The 15,227-nt window shown below is 55.1% G+C and overlaps 1 protein-coding gene across 4 annotated transcripts in view; it reads right to left on the bottom strand.

Annotated features, from left to right (window-relative positions):
• DENND2C (DENN domain containing 2C) overlaps positions 1 to 14,965 on the bottom strand; it is a 52,507-nt gene extending 37,542 nt beyond the window's left edge. For 2 of the 4 annotated variants that reach the window (XM_054028565.1, XM_054028571.1), the window contains exon 1: positions 13,943 to 14,126. The gene's annotated coding sequence lies outside the window, so the exon portion shown is untranslated. Of the gene's footprint in view, positions 1 to 8,388; positions 8,589 to 13,942; positions 14,127 to 14,905 lie in introns of those variants that run through there. The other 2 variants (XM_054028567.1, XM_054028566.1) reach the window with 2 other exon arrangements.
• Between the last annotated feature and the right edge of the window lie 262 nt (positions 14,966 to 15,227).

Genomic DNA, 15,227 nt, shown 5'->3' with positions numbered 1-15,227 from the left:
TGGGGTTGCATCTCTGACCATCTTAGCTAATTACCAGTGATGGACCCATCCTCCATGAACTCAAATGGCCCCTTCTGCTGGTCAGTAATGTCACAAGTGGGGAGCGATCACTGCTGTCTCTCCGTTTCTAAGCAGTTCACTACCCCATTGCAGTCGGAAGACACACACCGCTCTGAGAAGTGTGATCCCCTCCGAGACCCCCGCTCCTTCCCTTCACAACTGCAAAGCATATTTCCCTGTTCATGTCTCTGCATTTCTAGAGCATCACAGCCTCAAAGCACTCAGAAACATTAACTAATCCACTCTCAGCCAGGCAGGCCTGTATTACCCCATTTTACAGAGTCAGTGACTCACCGAAGGCCAGAGAGGGACTTGCCAATCCCCAGCCCCTACCAGAGAACTGACCTGCAGAGTGGCCCCGCAGGAAGCCCTGGGAGCAATGGGCTATAGCACACTGGATTCCTGGCCTTATTCCATCAGCAAGACAGTTTTGTTGTGTCAGCCATAACCCTCCCGCTCTCTGCACCTCCCGATCATAAGAACGGCCATACTGGGTCAGACCAAAGGTCCATCCAGCCCAGTATCCTGTCTTCAGACGGTGACCAATGCCAGGTGCCGCAGAGGGAGTGAACCTAACAGGTAATGATCACATGATCTCTCTCCTGCCATCCATCTCCACCCTCTGACAAACAGAGGCTAGGGACACCATTCCTTACCTATCCTGGCTAATAGCCTTTAATGGACAACCTCCATTAATTTATCCAGTTCCCTTTTAAACCCTGTTATAGTCCTAGCCTTCACAACCTCCTCGTCAGTGACCACAGGGGCAGCCTAGAGCTGGATTCCGAATGGCACTGAAATGGCTCTCCAGGTCCACGACATGCTCTCAGCAGCACAGGGCCTATGGCCAGAGACCAGCTCAGCTAGTGGCACCGATGTGGACAGAACCATGATCGCCAAGTGCATCATCCCAAATACATACAGTAACAGCAACAGGGGGGATATGATTGCTCTCTTTAAATATATCAGAGGAATAAATACCAGGGAGGGAGAGGAATTATTCCAGCTCAGTACTAATGTGGACACGAGAACGAATGGATATAAACTGGCTGTGGGGAAGTTTAGGCTTGAAATTAGACGAAGGTTTCTGACCGTCAGAGGGGTGAAATATTGGAACAGCCTTCCGAGGGAAACGGTAGGGGCGAAGGACCTGTATGGCTTTAAGATTAAGCTAGATAAGTTTATGGAGGGAATGGTTTAATGGGATAACGTGATTTTAGTCAAATGAACAGCGTGCCATCACTGGTAAATAGTATCAATGGCCAATGAGGGTCTGGCTGGAGAATCTTGCCTACATGCTCGGGGTTCTACTGATCGCCATATTTGGGGTCGGGAAGGAATTTTCCTCCAGGGTAGATTGGCAGAGGCCCTGGAGGTTTTTCGCCTTCCTCTGCAGCATGGGGCAGGGGTCACTAGCTGGAGGATCCTCTGCTACTTGAAGTCTCTAAACCACAGGATTTGGGGACTTCAACTGCAGAGTCAAGGGAAAGGGGTTGGGACGGCTTTGTGGCCTGCATCATGCGGGAGGTCAGACTAGATGATCATAATAGTCCCTTCTGACCTTAAAGTCTATGAGTCTATGAGCAGCTTCCCGTTTGGGGAGCCCAGGAGTCCCCTGAAACCTGAGACACCCTGACAGGGATGGCCCATGCAGCTCTTTCCCCTCTAGCTGGACTGTGCCTTCCTTTGCGGTGGCAGATGGGACAGCGGACAATGCAAACACCATTGTTCAGATATAAACAGATGCAGGGGCTGCCCTTCCTGGCCTGCCTGCTGCCTGCCCATCACCCCCCTCCTCCCCTCCCTGGAGCCGAGAATGAGCTGTGGCAGGAGCTCTCGCTGTTAGCAGGGGCTCGCAGAATCCCAGCGAGGTGGTGCATGTTCAGATGGGCTGTGATCATTTTCAACTAGCAGCAGAGGAAGGGCCTACACAGCAACTCGCACCCTGGGCCAGGCACAAGGGGTGCAGGGCCTACGAGCCGCACAGCCGAGCGCACAGCATGAGCGACGGCAGACACAGTGCAAGGGCTGACAGCCTGTCCGTGCCAGGGAGAAGAGCACGTGCATTTCATCCTCAGCTTAATGGGAAACTGGGGGAGCCTCCTACACACAAGTGCCAGATGAGTGAGGGGGGGGGGAAGGAGTGAGGGAGAGAAACGTACAGCCATAAACTGGCTATGCAGAGAGATACAGACACAGCTTTGCCCATCAAATTACATGCGACTTACAAGGGAAGCGACAGTTCCCGTGCCAGCTTCATTTCTCCATGCAGGTGAAGGAGGGTCTGACTGGCAGAGGGCATAGTCTTGTATTTCTCATCCCTGCAAAGGTTTCTTTAACAAGCTGTATTTTTTTTAAACCATACATCTTGGTTCGCATCCCCTCTGGTTTTGCCCATCAAGGAGCTGATCCCTGCGAATCAAGAGGAGCCAGGATTGCTAGTCAGGCTGTTTTGTGCCCCTCTTTAACCCAAACTCCTGAGAAAGGGTGGGCAAAAAGCTCTGAACGATTCATCAGCCCCAGTCCACAGCTCAGGGCCCAGAAAACTCCTCCTCCCAAGGAGCCTCCAGCAAAAACACAGCAGACAAGACTTGCTGTCCCTGAAGTTCCTTAGGTAAAACCAAGCAGGTTTTAAATAACCTTTCGGGCCATCTTCATGGGTCAGAGTGGAACAGGCATGAGCCCAGCGATGCCTGCTCTCCTTCACCTTCCAGAGGTGACAAATGTTCAACTTTACCTAAAAATAGCAAGGCCTGCCCATAAATAGTCTTCCGGCGTAGAGATCCTCCCTAGCTCGGAGCCTGGCGAGATGCGGACACAAGGGAGAGTGACTCACCTAGGACAGCTGGTGGGCTTGAGCAGGTTTCTGCTTATTCCCTCTGCTCCTCCCCAGGGCTCATCTGCTGTAGATTCCCCGTCCCTCTGCCCCAGCCCGGCCTCGAGAGGCTGGTTACTCTGCCGGCTGCTCAAGAGCTTCAAATAAAACAGAAATACGAGGAATTCTCACTACAGCCAGACCTGTGTGAATGAGCCTTCTAGGAACTCAGCCAAACACCGCGAGATGACGAGTCAGAGCTCTGCAGCCTGAACACCAGCGCACACGACTGACACCCTGCCCTCAATCTCCTACTACCCCGCACATTGTGTGGGGAGGGCTTGGGGCAGGAGGGCAGAGGTAGGCTGCTGAATACCAGCCTGGCAGGCAGGTATGTGCCTTGCCTTCCCTGCCTTGCACCCGGCTGTATGTTTTACAGGCAAAAGGAGGAGACGGGTCATGGTGAAGTGCAGCGGTGAGAGGAACCAATTGCCAGGTGTCTGACACCTGGCCCCCCTCTCTTTTAGGGCCCAACCCAAGCCCTGTTAAAGTCAACAGGAGTCCTCTTCCACTGAATTCAACAGGCTTTGGATCACATCTCCAGTCCCTACAGACGTTCAAAGCGGTGACGTACAAGGTACCGCATCTCCAGTCTGACCCTGAGCAGAGAACCCCACAGGGATGCTGCACAGCTCCCGGAAGAGCAGTCTACAGGCTCTGCCTTTCCTCTCCATGATGTACAACCCAACAAACTGCCTGTTCAGCCAGTCACACTCAGCTCCACTGGTCAGGGAGCAGCTCAGAGCTGTCAGCACTGGGATTCACGTGATCTGTACCGCCCCTGTGTGGAGCTAGGGTGAGGATAGAGTCCCTGAGCCCCTCACTCTCAACCACAGCAAGTTTAGGGCCTGCGGATGGGAGGGCCCAGGTATTCTATGGTCTGGAGATAAAATTCTGAAGACAAAGAGTCACTTGTATCCATGCTTAGGGAGCAGCAGACAGGCAGCTTCACTCCGCAGTTTACGGCTAACATGCCCACTGAACCAAGACAGCCCCAGCTCCGCAGAGAGACCAGTGCTGCACTCTGGCTCCTCACGCTCCTCTGGCACCCACGGGCAATACACAGTGAACTCGCTTAGACCTGCGGTGGAACCCCAGGTGACACCTTCCCTCCTCTGGCCAGTGCAGATCTGGGTTCCAGCTCCGGCAGAGAATCCAGGCCTCTCAGCTGATCGAGAACTGGCAGCAGTGGAAAAGGGGAAACTGACTGACTGGGGAAAATCATTCTTCACCTGAACCCCAGTCAGCTCTTACTGCATGGCTGACCAGGGTTTCATGCACAGGGTGTGGGGCAGTCACAGGAGGCCCCGGACAACCCCTCACACAGACCTGCCCACACCTGGGCTTTGCTCTCAGCTGCAAGTGCTACTGGCTCTCCCAAATGGATGCGCTGAAGCCAGCAGAGACTTTGCTCCCAGACTGACATCTAGGAGGAGACGACATCAGCTCGGGGAGCAAGGCAAGTGCAGGGTGGCTTGCAGCAGGTCTGGGGAGCTAGTGGAGGAGGGGGTGCACTTTGTGATGGCATTTACATGCAACAGGGCAGCTACAACTGAGGGCCCCAACAAGCAGGGATTTTATACTTACCTCCTGGCCACTGAGGAAGGTGTTCAACAGTAAAACACAATCGCTACTGATAAAATTCACAGATGACACAAAGATTGACAGCGTGGTCAATAACGAGGAGGACAGGCTGCCATACAGAGCCACCCAGATCGCTGGGTAAGCTGGGCCACCGACACAAAACACATTTAATACAGTCAAATACAAAGTGATACATCCAGGAAGGCAGGCCACACCTGCCGAACGAGGGAGTATCCTGGAAATAGACAGCTCTGAAAAGGATCCAGTCTCAGAACGGACACTCAGTGAGAGTTCCCAGTGCGATGCTGTTGCCAAAAAAGGCTAATGCAATCTTTGGACTGGCGGAGCAAGTAGGTGTAGGAATAGGGAGGTGATTTCACCTCTGAATATGGCACTGATGAGACTGATACAGGCATCCAGCACTGGTGTCCCCATTTCTAAAAGGATGTTGAAAAACCTGGAGAGGGTCCAGAAAACAGCCTCAAGAATTATTCAAGGCTGGAAAAAATGCCTGACAGCGAGGGACATAAAGAGTTCCATCTGTTTAGCTTACCTCTCAGTATTCTTTCTGATAACTTGTCCCCATGTGTCAGTACCTACATGGGGAAAAGTCCCAGGTACTAAGGGACTCTTTAAGGGAGAAAGGCCGAACAAAAGCTAACAGCTGGACATTATTCAAATTGGAAATAAGGCCCCAGTTTTTAACATGGAGGGTGATCAACCACGGGAACAAGCTCCTCAGGGACATGGTGGATTCTCCATCTCTTAAAGTCTTCAGCTCCAGACTGGCTGCCTTTCCGGAAGAGATGCTTTAGCCAAACACAAGTTATTAGAGCATAAGCTTTTGTGGGCTACTGCCCACTTCTTCGGATCCAAAGAAGTGGGCAGTAGCCCACGAAAATTTATGCTCTAATAAATTTGTTAGTCTCCAAGGTGCCACAAGTACTCCTGTTCTTTTTGCGGATACAGACTAACACGGCTGCTACTCTGAAACAAGTTATTAGGCTCTATACAGGGGTAACTGGGTGAAATTTAATGGCTTGTGTTATACAGGAGGTCAAACTGGATGATCTAATGGTTTCTTCAGGCCCTGAACTCTACGAATCTGACTCCAAACAGATGGAATTCCATGTGTTCCGGAGCTGTGAAGAATTGTTTCCACTGCAGCCATGTCACGGCACCAGCCTTGGGAGCCAAACACCGAGGGCCACCAGGAGAATGGGCTGCAAGCTCACACTGCATTTAGGGGAATCAGCGTGTCAGGGGTTACCACAGCAGCGTTTGGCACAGGTAGGAGATTAAGGGGTTTGAAAGCCATTCAGTATGTGCCCCTGTCTTAACTTCAGCACTGACAAGAGACCAGCGTGAACCCTCTCTTCAGAGGGCTTGCAAACAGCTGGTTGGTTACTTCAACAGCAGGCGCTGAAACAAGAGATATTGCACTTTGCAGCCTTCCTCACCCCAGAGAGCAGAACTCAGCTGGGGCCGGGGACCCACAACTGTAGCTTGTCAATATCTACCAATGGCATTTACACATGGTTTAAAAATCACAACCAATTCAGGGCAGCTACACAGCTGTGCATGTTCAGTGCCCAGCAGAAAAGGGTTTTCCCTCAAGGGCCTCTGGGCACCACCGTAATGACACAGCCACCACAATAGCTATGGACTAATCCCTGCCCTTGGGGAACAGCAGTGCGACTGGTGTACACAGCACAATTAATTCCCCAGCAGAAAGCTGCACCGACACTCTGTTAGGGCTGTAAATGAGATTGTTATAACGTCACAGGGACAAAACCCAAACAAGCCTGAGAGCTGAAAAATGAAGCTTCAATATCCCTACTCCATGGTTCTCAGCTCCTCTTGGCTCCCGCCACACCCCAGCCTGAACCCCCTCTGGAAACACAAGGCCCCCCCTCTTCCCTGGCTTAATTTAGTGGAGGATGAGAACACTTTGATAACCTCATAGTACTATTAGCCAACTCCAGCAGGCCAAGCATTTTCTGGATTCAGATGCCAGAGCTGGAAAACATCACTAGGTTGGGAGAAGTCCAGGGTTGTGAGTTCAATCCTTGAGGGGGTCATTTAGGGATCTGGGGCCAAAATCTGTTTGGGGATTGGTCCTGCTTTGAGCAGGGGGTGGGACTAGATGACCTCTTGAGGTCCCTTCCAACCCTGATATTCTAGGAGTCTATGAAGTGAGACTGGGAAGCTTTATTAGCTCACCCAGCCCTTCCCACAGGTCCAGTTCAGGCTTGTTCCCTTTCGTAGGTTTCCTGGAGATGTGTCCAGCCTGGTTCTGAATATCCCAAGGAAAGGGGTTTCCCACTGCCCCCGGGACACACCTCTCCCCCTGCTAACACAGACTCACTGGCAGGGAGCCCCGATATTCAGCTTTGAATTTCCCTTTCCCACCCCCCTCTCATTGCCAGTTCAGCTCCTTGTACCACCCGCAAGGATTTCTCTGGCTCCTCAATGCGCACACCCTCCGCCCGTCCCAGCCCACTTCCCCATTACTCATCTGTTGCGCAAGCTCCAAGCCAGGCATGTTGCGCTCAGCATTTCCCCACCAACAAACCCCTCTAGCCCCAACCATCCTGCAGCTCTTTTCTGAGCTCACGCCTATCTCCTGCTGGTGAGGGGGGTGCACAGAGATGGGCACAGCACCCCAGGGCAGCAACAGCCATCTTGCAGGGAGCAGGTCTTCCTGCTCCAGGATGACAGGCAGTTGTGTTGTGCTGCATCTCACTCATCAGCTGCCCCACACCCCACCACCTGCTGAGATTTCCTGCAGCACCTCTCCACCCCAGAGTCTCTCTTCCTCACCTCTGTTAGCTGGGAGATCCCCAAGCTGAAGCCGCAACTCCCCACCCACATCTCCTTTCTCTTCACAACCCTTTACTCTGTCCCTGGCCTCATGGCTGTCTGCAGCACCCGCCATTTATCATTAACACGCTGCTCACTACATCTTCTTGACCCTCAAAGATGCCACAGAATCTCACTCCCCTCCCCAGCTCGAAGCAGAACCTTCTGCTCCCTCCACCCCAGCAGGATTAACCCAGCCCATTATGAGCACCCCTAAGATTAGGGTCCCTGCTGTCCCATGAGTCCCGTTTACTGTCAGGACACTTTCGTACACCAAACCTGCCCTTCCTAGCTCCCGCTCCAGTCCTTCGCTTCACTATGGCAAGCTGCCCCTCCTGCTCCCTGCCTCATTACTCCCACCCTCCCTGACTGCCATTCCAGCTAACACCTCCGCACGGTCTCTGAAGACGTGGCTGTGACTCTAAGGGGATTAATACCTAACAGTTCAGGAATGGAACAGAAACCACAACTTGCCAGCAACACAGCCACTGGGGGGCCAGTTCATGGAGCCGCTAGCTCAGCTTTTCAGAATCCAGCCACAAAAGTCTTCCCCGTTAATGTTACCGGCACATACACAGTTAACGCAACGATCTGATTTGCCATGGCACCCAATCCGGACTCCTCTCACACACACAGATTTAGAGTGTCAGAGCGAGCAGAGGGTTTGCAATGACCAAAACCAAGAATCCATATGCCATGGACCACCTGCCCAGAACTGCTGAGAAGCTGTGACAACTTCACCTTGCACCACTGCAGCATCTCAGGAGCAGCTTCCCCAAAACCCTTCGCCCTGATCTCACTCCAGTCTCCTGCCATGAAACAGGGAAGGGAAAAGATTCTGCACTAATAGTGACCCACAGTATGAAAATCAAACTCAGCAGACATCTGCTTTCTGCAAACACAGTATGACAATCTCCTGGGCAGGGCATGTCACATGGGCCAGGGGAAACATTCAAGGACTGAGACAAAACAGAAGAGAAAAAAACAAGAGCAGAAACAGTTCTCACCTGTGGGATGATATGGGCAGGTTTAAGCTAATCCATCATACCCCAAGAGAGGCCAGTAGTGAGGATCACACGCAAGCGTTTGTTCCATGTGCTGTTCCTCTGCCCCCGTACTGCTGCATACCACACAGAGCCTGGTTGGAGCAGCAGCCCCTACAGCATGCATTAGCAGGATGGAACATGCCAGCAGCCGGCTTGCCAAGCCTGCAAAAGCCAAACAATGACTGCATGTTTCTCGTTTTGAGACTCATCGGCATGAGACACCAGCATCCACTGCACCATGAAAGTCTCAGGAACACTTTTGCTTCTGCCAAAGCCGAGTCCTAGGGCTGGTTAACATACTAGGGCTCAGGAAAGGGGCTGACCACTCCATCTTCCACAAGGCAGAGGGCAAACAGCTGGGGCTGGTAAGAGCAGAGAACTGCTGCACTGAGCATGTGGTGAGGGGGGGACTCAGCCAGCTGCCTTCCCCCCACCATCACATAGGGCACAGACACGATCCCCAGTCCCTGGTCCCTATGGGAGCCACTGCCCTGTTCTGCTCCCTCACTGTCATCCACCTACCAGCTGAAAGGCAAGGCAAGAAACAGAGATGCCATCAGTTAGACCGGAGTCACAAGGCTGCAACGTGGCATCTCCTGGCAGCAATGGATCTGCACCCCAGCCTCTCGCTCCAGAGATGGACATGACCCACACCGCCGAGAGAGGCCGGCACCTTGGCCCCCGGCCACTCGCAGCTGTTAACCCCACAGACGTGGGTCCTTGAGGGGACATGGGGGAGGTAGCAACACCACCTTTGATCTGGGTGAAATTGAAAAGCGAAACCTGCCAATGTACTGAGACTGTCACCAAGTGGAGGGGCCCCACACCAGCTAATCACTGGGTCTGTGCCACGTGTTAGGGGAGTTAAGACAGGCACTAGAATAACACCGCTCGGAGCTTCGTATGCTGCTGCTGCCCTTGTTCACACAGCCCTGGGGGAGGATCAGCAAGGTCGGTGCATTCCCCTCTCCAGGGTCAGCAGAAGGCAGCGTTCAAGTTCAGCCAGTAACCCAGGCATTAGCACCCCCTTGGAATAGGCAGGAAGTGAATATGCAGAAACCCTGGAGCCAAAGCAGCTATGACAAGGAGTCTACAGGCCCGTCTGCCTTGACACTGCCCCAGACCCACCCCAGGAAACATCCACAGGCACAGACACTGGGGTAGCAAAATAATACAACCCCCCAGCCACTGGTGACGCCACAAATACAAGGTACAAAGTCAATTCCAAGCCCCAAAGAGGGTCTCAAAATCCTGTCATCCTAGGAACTGACAAGACTGGCCCAGACCGTGTTTTGCCCCAGTGCCCAACTGAGGATGCTCCAGAGGAAGGGCTGAGACAGCTGGTAACGAATAATTACAGAATAACCTGCCAGGAGTGGCACTTTCCGCCTGTACCAGCTGCGTTCTGGTGACTGCCCATCGCATTTAATGCTCCCCGTTATATAACAAAGGGCCAGATTGCCACAGCTGGGTCCTAAACAAACATACTTACAGTCAGCCTGCTGCGTGGGCTGGTTTTTCTTTTTCCCCGGGCACATTTAAAGAAAAGAAGCCCAGAACCTTCAGAGAACTACAGCACTCCTGCGCCCTCGGATCCTGTCCTAACGCTAGTGTCCAATGCCCCACACATCTACCAAGAATTAACTGCCTATGCTCCCAGCCCGCCCCACAGGGTGGGACAGTGTTCGCAGGGGTCAGTATAAAACAACCTGTGTTTGTGCAGTGCCCAGACTCGGATCCTGACTGGGGCCTCTGGACGTCACCACATGATAAAGAGGTGATTTTTGAGGAGAAACTGAGGCTCACAAAAGGGATGTGACCTGCCCAAGGTCACACAGGCAACCAGGAATAGGACCCAGGAGTCCTGACTCCCAACACCCTGCTCTAACTACAGGCCTTTCATTTGGCTTCACATCCTTGAACCTGGGCCCCAGACTTTACCTTATGGGCATCTCGGAAGTCACCCATCTTCTCCTCACTCCTTCCCGACGCTCCCAAAAAACAGCCCACGTGTGGTGAACCGTTCCCTCAGAGGAGGTGAGAAACAGGAAACCTCAGCCATTCAGCAGGGCAAACCCATCACTCACAAGGCATAATTAAGTACCTGTTTGGACACGTTCAGTTTAACACACCGTCTCGTTATACCAGTTTCTTCCTCAGATAAGCTACTAGCAACACAATCCTCCCAGAATAAGAGAGAAACCAGCTCACCAGGCATCACCCTGAGCGCAAATAAGGTGCCACTAAACCCATGAGCCAGCTACACTTACAAAGGACATTTCACTGCTATTTGTACAAACCATTTCAACAGTGCTTCTTCCAGGAAGGCAAGAGCCGGTCATTACAGGATGTCCCGGCACCCCACCCCGATGCTAACCCACACCCATCACCAGGGTCTCTCACCCTGAGCCACGATTGCATTCTCTTTGCAAAAGATGGCAAGCACTGAACAGGCCAAGAAGTAATCCAATGCAGTCCTGAGATCTCTCCTCCGGGGCAGCCAAGTCCAGAGCAACCTGAGACTAGGGCTTTCACCTGCAGAGCCATCTGCCATCTGGGCCCGTGCTCGGTGGGCTGGGACTCAGTGCAAGGCCTGGCTCGGAACTCCCGGCAGAGCCCGTCTGCCATTGCATCAACTTGGTCTCTTCTGGGAAAACCCAGAATTTCCCCCTTTGCTTCTTTCCCCCTTGGCTGAGGGAGTTCGCAGAGGCGAATTCTGCACATACCTTCTGCAGCTCCCAGGGTTTCTCTAGGGTTACCATACGTCCGGATTTTCCCGGACATGTCCGGCTTTTGGGGGCTCAAATCCCCGTCCAGGGGGAAATCCCCAAAAGCCGGGCATGTCCGGGAAAATCGGGAGGGAGGGCTGGGCCGGGGTCGCGGTGCCGGGGTCGCGGTGCCGGGCCGGGAGCCGGGCCGGGGCCGCGGGGTTGGGCCGCCGAGGGGGTGCGCTGGGCAGCGGGGTCGGGCCGCCGGGGGGGTGCGCTGGGCCGCGGGGCCGGGAGGTCGGGCCAGGAGCTGGGCCGCCGGGGGGGTGCGTTGGGCCGCGGGGCCGGGAGCCGGGGGGGTGCGCTGGGCCGCGGGGCCGGGGGGGTCCGCGGAGCCGGGGGGTCGGGCCGGGAGCCGGGCCGCTGGGGGGTGCGCTGGGCCGCGGGGCCGGGAGCCGGGGGGTCGGGCCGGGAGCCGGGCCGCCGGGGGGGGGGTGCGCTGGGCAGCGGGGTCGGGCCGCCGGGGGGGTGCGCTGGGCCGCGGGGCCGGGAGGTCGGGCCGGGAGCCGGGCCGCCGGGGGGGTGCGTTGGGCCGCGGGGCCGGGAGCCGGGGGGTCGGGCCGGGAGCCGGGCCGCCGGGGGGGTGCGCTGGGCCGCCGGGGCCGGGATCCGGGGGTGCGCTGGGCCGCCGGGGCCGGGAGCCGGGGGGTGTGCTGGGCCGCCGGGGGCCGGCCGGCAGTGCTGGGCGGGCCAGGGGTGGTCGGCCGGGGGCCGGCACCCCAGGGCCCGAGCCGACCCAGGCTGGAGCCGCCGGGGGGGCCAGCCTGGGCCGCACCCCCCCCACACACACACCCCCTTACCTGCCCAGGCTTCCCGCGAATTAAATGTTCGCGGGGGGGAGGGGGCGGAGACTTTGGGGAGGGGGCGGAGTTGGGGCGGGGGAGGGGGCGGGGCTGGGGGCGGGGCCATGGCCCCGTGGAGTGTCCTCCTTTTGGAGGCACAAAATATGGTAACCCTAGTTTCTCCTGCTGGGGGGTTTAACAGCCAGGGCTCTCCTTAGGAGGAAGTGACTGAGAGCACTAGTCAGGGACTCTGGAGACATGCTTTCACTTTCCTGCTCTACCACAGACTCCCTGAGGGATCCTGGGCAAGTCACTTGGCCTCTCGCTACACGATGGGGATAACAGCCCTGCCCTGCCTCACTGCTGTTGAGGAAAAGTACATTGCAGGCCAAGACACTCGGATATTATGGTAAAGAGACCCAGTCAGCGTCAGGACAGAGACCGCGAAGCCTGCGTAAAAATAAAAGTAAAGACAAGGCAAATGTGACTCTGCTGGCTCCAGGACAGCAAGAACTTCTCCAACTGACAAAGTCAGGAAGAAACTTCCCCAATGGGCAGGTTTTTCTAGAATTGTCCACTAGGGAGTTTCTCGCACCTTCCTCTGAAGCAGCCAATTCTGGTCCCTGTCAGACACAGGAGACTGGATTAGGAGGCACCATGGGCTGATCCAGTCTACTAGTTCCCATGTTCCTAACATCGTTCAGCACAAGACAAGACATTAACAAAGCATTAGATTCATCTCCAGTGGGCACCACAGCCTCTGTTTGCAGAATGTTTCCCTTTCCCCACAGTGCTGCAAGTCCAACCTGCTAAAACAGCATTTTGCCTCCATTAAATGGTGTTAAAGAAACAGCAGCCTAGTGTTCAGGGGCACCTCTACCTCAGGGAAGCATGGAGTCAGACTGCAGCAGGCACACAAAAAAACTTTTCCTTCGGGATCACACCAGGTTGTTGAGACACCATTTAAAAACCTTATTCAACATTTTCCCTTTGTTTCTGTATTAGAAAACGCTCTATTGTCATCCCCTCCAAAACACAATGGAAGGTCACGAGACAACATTACTACATTTCCTGGTTTGGCTGTGAAAACTTCAAAACACTGAAAACAAAAAAAATATTTACAATTGAGGCACTTTGATTCCTCTCCAGACCATGCCTGTTCTGAACAGCAGAGCCTGCACAGATATTTAATGTGAAGAGCTGTCTACCCTTCCCTGCGCACAATCCCCAAAACGCTGTTCTCCCATCTTCTCCTAATCCATCGAGATAGACATTGCCACTGATAAATCTGCCATGTCTTTGCATTTAAGAAATTCTTTGGGAGACTCCAAGAGATTCTCCCATTGGCACATTCCTCTTGCTTTAAATGTTCATTCACTGGAATGAGAACGTCAAAGGAATCAAGACTTAGTCTGGGATATTGATTTTACCAGATTAGGAAATGCCAAGGCAAAGCCAAAACCACTGATTCAGGGACATACAGAATCCTGACCTTTACTCCTAATTCTAGCACCTCAAAACTGAAACCTGAACAAAAAGGAATTGAATCTGAAAAGTTCATGCCCCATTAGGCAGAAACTGCAGTTGCTTCGCTGGCTGTCCATCTGCTTATTAAAAACCACACATGAAGCTGGCACAGTAACAGGGCATAGCACTCCCATGCAGAGCGCTATGTCTGGCTGCAAAGTCAGGACTCTGAGACCTGATTAAATGCCACACACAGTAAAGAAAGTCTCAGAACAACATAACAAACCCTGTTTAGCCCTTGCAAAGCACTGTCGCGCCACACATCCACGTACCTAGTGTGAGCCCATCACCAGGGTATCTGGACACTAGATGACCATTAACTCTCCCAATTCCCAGATCAGCTGGGAAAACAGAGGCGCAGCATTTGGGAGCTGCTGGCTGCAGTCACAGTGCACAGGACCTTGCTCCAATAGGAAAGCAACTAAACCAGAGACTAACCTGGGACTGGTCTTGTTCCGAACTCTGGACACCCCTGTTGCAGTTCCCAAAAAGCTCCACGCTCCCTGACTGGCAGCACGTAACTCACGCCAGCGCATCAAACCCAATGCCTGCACAGGCTGCGACCCGAAGAGTCTGGTTGCTCAGTCCCATCTGTCTGCCCCCGACCTCCGGCTGGTGTGCAGGCCAGCGCTCTCCCGCGGAGAGGGATAGGAACCAGGGGTGACTCACTCCCAGAGTGAGGGAGGAGGATTTGTTGAGCCTGGTTCCACCCCCACCCCACCGCGTAAGCAGCCCTGTCATTATAACTCAATGGGAAGGGGAGACAGCTTCCCTCCCACAGGCATCTCTGCTGCCCAGTGCGGGAGCCACAGATACTTGCGGGATGAAGTGGGATTCTCCACTCACAGGCTCGGTAAAGCCCAACAGCCCTGCCAGCATCTCTAGTGCCGAGAGACAGCATGGTCCAGTGGGCAGGGCCTGGGCCCCAGTGCCAGCACCGCCACCGACCTCTGCCGCGCCGCAGTGCTCAGCCCCGGGACACGGGGCACTAAGATGCTACTGATGTTTGTCTAGTTTATATAGGTTGTCAGGCAAGAGAGGTTTCTGTGTCCGCGCAGCGCCCGGCGCCACGGGGACCCCCGGGTCACCCCGTGTCCGCGCAGCGCCCGGCGCCACGGGGACCCCCGGGTCACCCCGTGTCCGCGCAGCGCCCGGCGCCACGGGGACCCCCGGGTCACCCCGTGTCCGCGCAGCGCCCGGCGCCACGGGGACCCCCGGGTCACCCCGTGTCCCCGCAGCGCCCGGCGCCACGGGGACCCCCCCCCACCCGGGTCACCCTCTGTCCGCGCAGCGCCCGGCGCCACGGGGACCCCCCCCCACCCGGGTCACCCTCTGTCCGCGCAGCGCCCATCACAAGGGCCCCGGGCCCCGCAACAGAGCCCACCCAGGCCGGGGTCTCACCTGCTCCCCGCAAAAACCCGGGTCCGATCTCGCCTCCAGCCCCCCTCAACGAGGCCCGCGGTCGTCTCTAGCTTCATACATTTGGGCAACATCCCATTGGGCAACGCAACAGTCACTCAGACACCTGGCCCCGCCCAAATCTCCGCCTTTTAAAGGGATACGCACTGCATGGCTCGCGGGTTCGTTCCTTGGCATCTGCTGCCTTGACCCGCCGCTGGGGGCGGATCCGGGTCCGTCAGCCTGAGCCACGGCCCTGACTTGTCCCCCAGGGAGACAGACCCCCACCTCCGACGTGACCCCCAGGGAGAGGCCCCTCACTCCC

This window comes from Malaclemys terrapin, chromosome 4, assembly GCF_027887155.1.
Source record: "Malaclemys terrapin pileata isolate rMalTer1 chromosome 4, rMalTer1.hap1, whole genome shotgun sequence".
NCBI lineage: Eukaryota > Metazoa > Chordata > Testudines > Emydidae > Malaclemys > Malaclemys terrapin.
The sequence above is the reverse complement of the archived record's forward strand: the minus strand, read 5'-3'. Positions and strand labels throughout refer to the sequence as shown.